Raw genomic sequence first — 11198 nt, 5'->3', positions numbered from 1 at the left:
AGCTGGGCTCCCACATCGGAAACATTTTCCCTCAGGGTCCCCACCCCATTTAGAAATGTTATCTGGTGTATGATATAAATGAAAGATGGTCTTGTAATGTTGGGCGGTTAGTTTAGCAGATAAAAATAATTTTCCAGCTAATACAAGGGACGTTTCTAGTTTCATCTCTTGACATCCAAGTCTATTCTCCCATTTACCCCCTTGCTCCACCAAATCATTAGGCTTCGTGTTAAGCATGAGTGAATACAGTGTCCCAATTCTTGCTGCCTTTCTATTTGCTTCTATCAGAAGATTAGGTTGGATATTCCCGCAGGACTGCAAAAAATAGTTTCTGATTTGCAAGTATTTCAAGAAATCCGCCCGAGGCAGATGATATTGCTCACTGAGTGGTTCGTATGATTTCAAACCATATTCTACGAACAGATCCCCAACCCGGATAATACCTTTGGTTCTCCATTTATATACTATTCGATCCCAGAATACACTTGGAAAAAAAGTTGTTGCTGCTAATGGTGTATACCAGGATATTTTTTCGAATACATACATTTTCTTAATTACTTTCCAGACTTTATATGCAGCGTACAGTGTCTTAAATTTAGTACGTTTGTAATAACTCCAATCTAAATTCAAAATCAATTTTTTTTTCGCTTTCGTACCTAACAACATTTGGTATATAGATGGGCACTCCGCTATATCTGCCGGCCCTTCCCCTGTGAGCAAAATGTTCATGTGTTGTATCATACATTATTATTATTTAATTATTTAATTATTTAAAACACTTGTAGAGCGCAACTGTCACCTGACAGGTATCCTGGCGCTGAAACTCACTCCTTAGGATGGAAAGAGACGGGAGGCTAATAAGAGAGTTAGCAGTGAACGGTATTGGGGAAGAGCCAGGTTTTGATTCGCTTTCTGAAAGGCAGGAGTTGTGAAATTTGACGAATGTCAACCGGTAAACTGTTCCAAAGTTTGGCGGCGGCCACTTTGAAGGATCTTCCCCCGGTCCTTACCTTGTTAAATCTGGGTACCGATACAAGGCAGGCTGAGGTGGATCGGAGAGTTCTGGTGGGGGTGTACCAGGAAAACATTTTTTGTAGGGATCTGGGGCCCGTTCCGTGTAGTGCCTTGAAGACAAGGCAGAGTGATTTAAAAGCTATTCGCTGCTTAAAGGGGAGCCAATGTAGCTCGGCTAAGGCTGCTGTGGCCGAGGATCTCCTGGACCAACCCAGGGCCAGTTTGGCTGCAGCCAACTGGACTCTTTGGAGTCTGTCCAGTAGAACAGCTGGGGACTCGAGCAAAAGAGCATTACAATAGTCAAGGCGACTAAGGATAGTGCACCTGACTATTAGTGCTCGGGCCTGGGCGGGGAGTAATGGCATGATTTTACGTAAGGAACGCAGTAGGGCAGAGCAAGTAGAGACTGTTTTTGTTACCTGTGTTTCCATGCTGAGGTTTTTGTTTAGCATAACACCCAGATTGCGGACACTAGAGACCGGCTGTGGTTTTTCTGGGTTTTCCGGGGGCCAGAATTCTGTAGGGAATAGGCGAGGAATCCGGCTCCCCGAGCAGAACAGGACCTCGGTCTTGGAGGAATTGAATTGTAGAGAATTCATGTGCAGCCAGCCGGCTGTGTCTCTTAAGCAGTCATGGAATGATTCCATGGGGATTGAATCCTCCCCCTCCCAGGAGAGGATGAGCTGGGTGTCATCCGCGTAGTTTACAGTTTTCAATCTGTGGGATTTGATTAAAGTGATCAGTGGTTTTAGATATACATTAAAAAGGATCGGGCTGATGGACGAGCCCTGGGGTACTCCGTGAGGTACTGGGGAAAAAGCGGATTGAAAAGGGGGGAGGGACACAGCCTGTTTCCTATCTCTCAGGTATGAATGGAACCAGAGCAGGGCGGTGCCGTCGACCCCTGCCTCTCTGAGCCTCTTCAGCAGAGTCACATGGTTAACCGTATCGAATGCGGCAGACAGGTCCAATAAGATCAAGGCTACTGCGTGGCCCCTGTCTGCATGCATCCGAAGTTCTTCCATGGCTGTAAGCACAGCCGTTTCGGTGCCATGGGCTGGGCGAAAACCAAATTGGAGGTCGTCCAGGATGTGGTTCTGCTCAAGATGTGTCGAAAGACAGGAGCTAACCCAGCGTTCCACCACTTTCGCTGGAAAGGGTAGAAGCGATATAGGTCGAAAATTGGATAGACACTCGGGGTTCAAGGAGGGTTTTTTTAGCAGCGGGGTGATGAGTGCTTGCTTCCAGGCTGTGGGGACAAATACACAGCACAGTGATTGGTTACAGATCCTGCGGAGGGTGTGGAATAGTTCAGTTCCGCACGCTTTCCAGGTTTTAGGGGGGCAATGGGTCGAGGGGGGACCCAGAGGTGATTCCGTGTGCCAGTCTCTCGAAATCTGCTTCGGGATAGGGGGGAGGGCCTGTAGGCATTCCCTTGGAAGGTGTCCTGGGCTCGGCGGCTCAAAGTTGGTAATAGCGGCTCCGGGGGAGTTTAGGTTGTCTTGAAAAGGGGGAATTGACAAATTCTGAATGATTGTTTCAATTTTGTTCGTGAAAAACTGTGCGAGGTTATCGCAGAGGGTCTGAGAAGGGGGGATGGTATTCTTGGCACAGTCGGGGTGGATAAGGTTATCAAGGATCTGGAAGATGCTTTTGGAGCTATTTGCGGCATTGACTATAGTGGAGCAATAATAGGTGGATTTGCTCTCTGTGATGGCTGTTTTGTATTCAAGGAGCTTGTTTTTCCAGCTAGTTTTGTTTGCGTCGCAGTAGCCTTGTCTCCACTTCCTCTCGGCCTGTTTACAGGCTAATTTGAGGGTTTTCAGGGAGTCGTTATACCATGGGGCTGGTGCTCTGCCTTTAGGTTTGCATCTTTTTAGTGGAGCAATAGAGTCCGTGGTGGATACTATCCTCGTGCAGAAGGCTCTATAGTTGTCTTCAACCGGGTTGATTGGGGAGAAGCTATCTTCTACGTTGAAGACGGTGGTGGTGGAACTCAGTTTTTCCAGAGCTTTCCAGTCTCTATAACTAAATTCTGAGGGGGCGCTATTATTCAGCTTACTAGTTTTTGTGGTGGTAATGTGGAATTTGATAAGAGCATGATCTGTCCAGCTCATGGGCAGAATGTCGTTCAAATGTGTTAAAACATGACTGGAAAAGATGAGGTCAAGTCGGTGGCCTGCTGAGTGGGTAGGTTGCTTAACCAGTTGGTAGAGTCCCACGCTTTCGCAGGAGAGCAGGAGGTTTTCTAGACCGGTGTCTAGGCTCCCGTTTGGCCAGAGGTTGAAGTCCCCTAAAATGATTAATTTATTATGGGAGGTTGCCATGTTCGTGAAGGTGGTAAGTATCGCTTGCTGTTGTTGGGAGGTGAAAGACCCTGGGGGTCGGTAGCAAATAATTGCCGTGAAGATACCTCCGGAGTGGCAGTTTATGGAGAGGCCGAAGAGCTCAGTCCCGGCAACTGAGTCCATGTCTATGGTGTTAATGTGCCAGGAGGCTCTATATATAATGCCTACTCCGCCTCCACGGCCTTTGGGTATGGGGAGGTGCAAAATTTTGAAGTCTTGAGGGCAAGCCCATGCTAATTCAATGTCACAGTCAGCGTGAGTCCACATTTCGGTTAGGAAGAGGACATCCACGTGGTGGGATTCTATGAGGAGATGAATTTCGTTGGCATGCTTCGGCAGTGATCTGACATTCAGAAGGCCTCCCAAGAGCAGACCCTTATAAGTGAAGTCAAGTAGTGGAAAGGCGGTATCATCAAAGATGAGCTTACCTTCGTGAGCGAATTCTCGCAGGTTAATCAGGGTTTCCCGCGTATAGCGTGGGGGCTGCGGGCAAATTTGAGCAGAGTTGTCTGCGCTGGTCGCGTCCTCGTCGCGGACGAGCGCAGACGAGCTTGCCTTAAGCTGCGCTCGTCCGCTGCGCTTCCTCCAGTGGTGCATTTTATAGTGAGGGAGAGGCGGGGGGCGTGGCCAGAGAGGGGGCGTGGCCTCGCTGCACGCCGTCGATGGCGGCGATCAGGGGGTGTATGTCGGCGTTTGGGAGGCGCTGCTTGCACTCAGCAGGCTCCCAGAGCGAGTGGGAAATGCTTTTATCAGGTAGGCGACTGTTTCTTAATCACAGTAGTAAATTCACACACAAGTTATAACATTTTTTAAAAAGCAGCAGTTTCCAAGTATGCTCCCGGCTTTTTGCCTCAAGAGTGAAGAATCAATCAACTCGCGCTCTCATTCAGCGCTATTTGACTGGGCGGGGGGGGGCGTGGCCAGAGAGGGGGTGTGGCCTCGCTGCACGCCGTCGATGGCGGCGATCAGGGGGTGTATGTCGGATTTTGGGAGGCGCTGCTTGCACTCAGCAGGCTCCCAGAGCGAGTGGGAAATGCTTTTATCAGGTAGGCGACTGTTTCTTAATCACAGTAGTAAATTCACACACAAGTTATAACATTTTTAAAAAAGCGGCAGTTTCCAAGTATGCTCCCGGCTTTCCGCCTCAGGAGTGAAGAATCAATCAACTCGCGCTCTCATTCAGCGCTATTTGACTGGGCGGGGGGGCGTGGCCAGAGAGGGGGCGTGGCCTCGCTGCACGCCGTCGATGGTGGCGATCAGGGGGTGTATGTCGGCGTTTGGGAGGCGCTGCTTGCACTCAGCAGGCTCCCAGAGCGAGTGGGAAATGCTTTTATCAGGTAGGCGACCGTTTCTTAATCACAGTAGTAAATTCACACACAAGTTATAAAAATTTTTAAAAAGCGGCAGTTTCCAAGTATGCTCCTGGCTTTCCGCCTCAGGAGTGAAGAATCAATCAACTCGCGCTCTCATTCAGCGCTATTTGACTGGGCGGGGGGGCGTGGCCAGAGAGGGGGTGTGGCTTCGCTGCACGCCGTCGATGGCGGCGATCAGGGGGTGTATGTCGGCGTTTGGGAGGCGCTGCTTGCACTCAGCAGGCTCCCAGAGCGAGTGGGAAATGCTTTTATCAGGTAGGCGACTGTTTCTTAATCACAGTAGTAAATTCACACACAAGTTATAAAAAAAATTTTAAAGCGGCAGTTTCCAAGTATGCTCCCGGCTTTCCGCCTCAGGAGTGAAGAATCAATCACATGCATAGTAATAGAGGGTAAAGTCAGGCATGGCCCACCCACCAGCCATTCTGGGCAGAACAATGTATCGCATTGCCCTTCGAGCTTTCCCACGAGACCATAAAAACCTCATACAAATAGACTGTAATTGTGCGAGATTCGCTCTCGGTATTTCCAATGGTACACACCTAAAAAAATATAGAATTTTTGGAAGTATCATCATCTTAAGTACATTGCACCGCCCTACCAACGACAGAATGCAAACATTCATAGTGGTCAAGTTGCCGATGAACCACCGACATCCACTCTTCCCAATTAGACTTAACCAGCGCTGCCGCTGAAGTGCGAATCCGCACTCCCAAATAGGAAACTTCTTGTAATACCCTTTGATCCATATATGAGGTCACATTCACACATAAGATCTGAGTTTTGGCCGTATTTAGCTTGTACCCAGATACAGCGCCAAAATCTGTTGCCAGTTGTTCAATCTCCCGCATAGCCACTGCGGGTTTAGATTACACAACCGCCACTTCGTCCACATAAGCAAACACTCGGTATTGATGGGTTTGTATAGTTATTGGTTAAATCATTGGGCTTGCTTCAATAATTTTTAAATATGGGTTAATATATAATCAAAATAATAATGGGGAGCATGGGCAACCTTGTCTAGTGCCACGTAAAATAAGAACCGCTTCCGATTCAAGTCCCATGGTGCATATCCTGGCAACAGGTTGGCGATATGGCGTTTGTTTCGCTGTAACATACCTTTTCCCAAATCCACATCGCCGCATCACCTCCCATAGAAAGCTCCATGAGACTTGATCGAAGGCCTTCTCGGCATCTAATAATTAAGGCTGAGTGCGCCACCAGTGATATTGGCATGATCTAGTAGTGTTATTACACGATTTACATGGTTTGTTGTTCCCCGATTCGGAATAAATCCATGTTGACGAATTGACACTAATGGGGTGATAACTGTCGACAACCTGGTGGCCAGTATCTTTGAATATATCTTGCCATCAGTGTTTAATAGAGAAATAGGGCGGTATGAGGTCGGGAATTCCGCTGGTTTGTCCTTTTTCCGAAAAATTACTATACTGACTTCATCCCAAGATTTTGGAGCAACGCCTAGCTGAGCCTCTCTGACTGTTGCTTGCATGTCCACTTTTAAGACACCAAAAAAGCATTTGTATAATTCCAGCGGCAATTTATCAGGACCGGCAGCCTTTCCCGATGCTAGCCCATTTATTGCCTGTTCCAATTCATCCATTGTGATTGGGGCATCTAACCTTGCTGCCTCCTCCACTGTCAGGCCCTGTTCAACGTACTGGTTTAATAATATTTCTGCTTTATAGCTGTCATAGTTATCCCCGGCATATAATGTATCATAAAACTGCTTAAACACCGCTAGTATACCGCTCTCGCTATCCATAGAACATCCACCGGAATCTGTAATATTGTAAATTCTTTGAGACGCCCAAGTATAAGATGACAGAGGGAGAGAGACGACAATGGTCCTGGAAGAGATGTTTTTGCAGTAGGTTGTCGGCTAGGTGGGGAGCCGGGGGGGGGGGGGGCAGCGTACAATAACTCTCCATCACAGAGGACTTGGTCCTTAAGCCCAGGGACAGGCGGTGGGGGGGGGATGGGGGTAGGAGGAGTTGGGGGGGAGTGGTGGAGGGGTGGGTCGTAAAAAAATAAAAATAATACATGAGTACTGTTGTTTACAGTGTTTGAAAGGATGGATAATCCAGTGGTGGCGGCTCAAGGGGGGTGTTAGTGAGGGATTTGATGGCGGCTAAGGGTATTAGAATAGGTACACTAAATGTCAGGGGCTTGAACTCCAGGGATAAAAGACAACGAGTCATACAGGAATTGCGGATGTTCAGCTGCGATGTTATGTGCGTCCAGGAGACACATATAGTCTGGGCCAAGAGGAAGTTGTTAACAGAATTGGGATATGATTTAGTGGCATGTACTAAACAGGCTTGCACATCGAGAGGTGTGGCAATCCTGGCTAAAAAACATGTTGGTAATAAGGGCAGAACTCCAACGGATGGGCTGGAGAGGTGGGTAATTGTGGAATGTACTGTAGGGGTAAAGAAATTCACGCTCTGCTCGATATATGGTTCCAATTTTGATGAAGCGGCAATTATAGATTTTCTGAATGTGGAATTAGCAACATGGCCTACACCAGTGATAGTATGCGGGGACCTAAATATAAACTTAGCACCAAACATACTGTGTAACAAAAATTCAAGATATATGGGTAGGAAACCACAAGTGTTTAAAGCATTACAAGCATTGATGTATGCACATGGCTTAGCAGATGCTTGGGCTTCACTTAGGGGGAATGAAGCAGGATATACTTTCTTCCCCTCTCCCCATCAAAAATGTGTGAGATTGGTTTATTTTCTTGTGTCGCAGTGTCTTTGTTATGGGGGGCATAAATAACAGGAGGGTGAAGGTCAGTCAGTCAGTCAGTTAGTGAGAGTGAGTGAGAGAGTCAGTCAGCGGGGAGTCAGTCAATGAGAGAGTGAGAGAGTCACTCAGTGAGAGTGAGAGTCAGTCAGTCAGTGAGAGAGTGAGAGTCAATCAGTGAGAGTGAGTGAGAGAGTCAGTCAGTGAGAGAGAGTGAGAGAGTCATTCAGTCAGAGAGAGTGAGAGTCAGTAAGTCAGTGAAAGTGAGAAAGTCAGCCAGTGAGAGTGAATGAGAGTGAGAGAGTGAGTCAGTTAGTCAGTGAGTGAAAGAGAGTGAGTCAGTGAGAGTAAGTTAGTCTTTTAGTGAGAATCAGTCAGTCGTTTAGGGAGAGTCAATGAGAGAGAGTCAGTCAGTGAGAGAGTCAGTCAGTGAGAGAGAATCAGTGAGAGAGAGTCAATCAGGAGAGAGTCAATCAGTCAGTGAGAGTCAGTCAGTCAGTCAGTGAGAGAAGTGGGAGTCCGTTAGTGAGAGAGTGAGGGAGTCTGTCAGTGAGAGTCTGTCAGTGAGAGTGAGTCAGTCAGTCAGTGGGAGAGTCAGTCAGTGAGAGTGAGTGGGAGAGTCATTCGGTGAGAGTGAGTGAGTCAGTCAGTCATTGAGAGTGAGTCAGTCAGTCAGTCAGTGAGAGAGAGTGGGAGAGTCAGTCAGTGAGAGAGAGTGAGAGTGAATCAGTGAGAATGAGTCAGTGAGTCGGTGAGAGTGAGTGAGTGAGTCAGTCAGGGAGAGTGAGTGAGTCAGTCAGTGAGAGAGAGTGAGTCAGTCAGTCAGTGAGAAAGAGTGAGTCAGTCAGTGAGAGAGAGTGGGTCAGTCAGTCAATGAGACAGTGAGTCAGTCAGTGAGAGAGTGAGAGAGTCTGTCAGTGAGAGTGAGTCAGTGAGAGTGGGAGAGTCAGTCAGTCAGTGAGAGAGAGAGAGTGAGTGAGTCAGTTGGCCAGTGAGAGTGAGAGAGTCTGTCAGTGAGAGTCTGTCAGTGAGAGTCTGTCAGTGAGAGCGAGTGAGTGAATCAGTCAGTCAGTGAGAGAGAGTGTGAGAGTCAGTCAGTGAGAGTCAGTCAGTCAGTGAGAGAGAGTCAGTCAGTGAGAGAGAGTGGGAGAGTCAGTCAGTCAGTCAGTAAGAGTTGGTCAGTGAGAGTCTGTCAGTGAGAGTCTGTCAGTGAGAGTGAGTGAGTCAGTCAGTCAGTGAGAGAGATTGGGAGAGTCAGTCAGTGAGACCGAGAGGAAGAGTCAGTCAGTGAGAGAGGGTGGGAGAGTCAGTCAGTCAGTGAGAGTGAGAGAGTCTGTCAGTGAGAGTCTGTCAATGAGAGTGAGTCTGTCAGTGAGAGTGAGTGAGTGAGTCAGTCAGAGAGAGTGGCAGAGTCAGTCAGTTAGAGTGAGTCAGTCAGTCAGTGGGAGAGTGAGTCAGTCAGTGAGAGAGAGTGGAAGAGTCAGTCAGTCAGTGAGAGTGAGAGTGAGTCAGTGAGAGTGGGTCAGTGAGTCTGTCAGTGAGAGAGAGTGGGAGAGTCAGTCAGTGAGAGAGAGTGGGAGAGTCAGTCAGTGGGAGTCTGTCAATGAGAGTGTGTCGCCACAGTATAGTTTCCCTTCCCTCCAGGCACTTTTTGTGCATCATGTCTACAGCTTTGTATTTCAGATTGTGTTGGGATTTTTGTGTCCTTTTATCTGATTGGTTGTTACCAAGGGGGGCCATATTGGAGGGATAGGGAGACTAGTATGTAGATGTTGACTTGGAGTTTCTGTAGGAGCAGAATGCTCACTGTTAATTACTGTGGCGAGGAAGACTAGGACTCGGAGTAATGAAGATTACTGGTAAGTAACCGGGGCATTAACTGTTATGGATAATGATCAGTATCTTCCCTGTCATCTATTCTACAGTCAACCATGTTTCCCACATTGTGACCCCCATCAGAAAATAATAAATTTTTGATCTGGATAGATCTCTCTTAAAGGTAGACAGACCTAGCTTGTCAGAGTTACATCTGCCATTACAAGCCTGCAATCCATTAGAAACTGCAAAAAAGGCAACCTATGACGCTGCCACTGTACAAGGAATATAAATATTTGCATTAATGGAAAGTATACCCCAAACCTCACCCTCCTCCTCAGTAACCATATCATAGCCACAGTAATTTCACACAAGCATGTGCAGCAGCAAAGCACCAAAACTATATAATAATGATATTCTGTTCAAATAAACTTTGCATATAGAAAGCAAACATTGAGTCTCGGTGCATGGATTCACAGAAATGTATTCAATTTCTTGCTTATAACTCCTCATACTAATGATACATACATTTTTGTCATAACAGATTATTAATTTTGCGCATTTAAGCAATTACTATTGTCTTCCTTGTTCAGACTAGTTTTCTGTCTTTTAAACATGACTACAAATGTATCTAGATTTAAGGGTTTTAATCTAAGTAGGTGCACCCCTCCAGTCACTGAACATATTTTCTAAGAATTGTTTATTGTTAGAGACTGTGTATCAGCAAAAAGCCCTCCCTTTTTAAAAATCATTTTGAACGAACCACTACACATTTGCTTGTCTTGTATAGCTAAGTTTACGTTATGTGGCTTCAATTAGATGGCATTTGATGTGGCACATAAAATGCATCATTGAGAAAAATAGCTTTTTTTAGAAGTATGACATATTCATAAGAATGAGGCTTATTTTCATGTAGACAGATCACCTGTGGATCTTGGAAGCAGACAAGTTTCAAAAAACAAACCAATATTAATTCTCTTTTATCCTTGTGTGCGTGCAAGGCTTAACCACTCTGATTATTAATGGTCTTTTTTTGATATCTTCTTTTTGGGTAAAAATTAACCAAAATGTACATATATTTAGGAATATTGCATCATATTGCACAATATTATCACCAGAAATCTATTAGACCACCACCCCATCCAGCCCCTTCCCTCTCATGATCCCCGATTTATAGCAGTTTAAAACGTGCTCGTTCAGTAACGCCAGGATTTTAGAACCCCTTACCCGTGGCCCGCAACCCAGTCAGAAAATTGTCCCAGCACCACTAATGGTAAACACATATGGGCATAAAAAGGTACGTTCAGACCCTCAAGAGTTGCTGCAAATATGCTGAGCGCTCAGGTGGGTAATGTATCTGACACACCGGGATCAGATAAGCAGAAAAAACAAACGCATCACTTTTGCAACCTAACTGAGCGACTGACAGTAGGATTGTGCTAAACGCACCCGCATGCGGCTATAAAAGAACAAGTTTCAAGATGTCACGTGACAACGCATTGTTGCTAGGGTTACCAAAGGTTACCAATTCCTTTTAACCTGAAACATGATCTTCGATTCGCTAACACCTACCGCCACTAAAGCGTGCATATAACACGTACACAGTAGAGAGAAATTGATAATCACGATTCAATTGGAACAGTCTCTACGATTACGACATAAGGAATCAGATAAATAAATCCAACTAAGGATATTTATTAAATATCATAGCAAGTCGGCAAATTCTTTCATTAAGATTTTTACTGCCACTAAAAAAAGCTTTACATTTTTTATAATATAAAAACATGCCACTGTTTATATACGTCAGCCACGAATAGTAACTCCTAAAATTATTAAATATCAGGGTAAACTGCCCGGTCCCCTATTTCAATTA

This window comes from Lissotriton vulgaris, chromosome 9 (assembly GCF_964263255.1).
Source record: "Lissotriton vulgaris chromosome 9, aLisVul1.2, whole genome shotgun sequence".
In the NCBI taxonomy this organism is placed as follows: Eukaryota; Metazoa; Chordata; class Amphibia; order Caudata; family Salamandridae; genus Lissotriton; species Lissotriton vulgaris.
Note: the sequence above shows the minus strand (reverse complement) of the source record.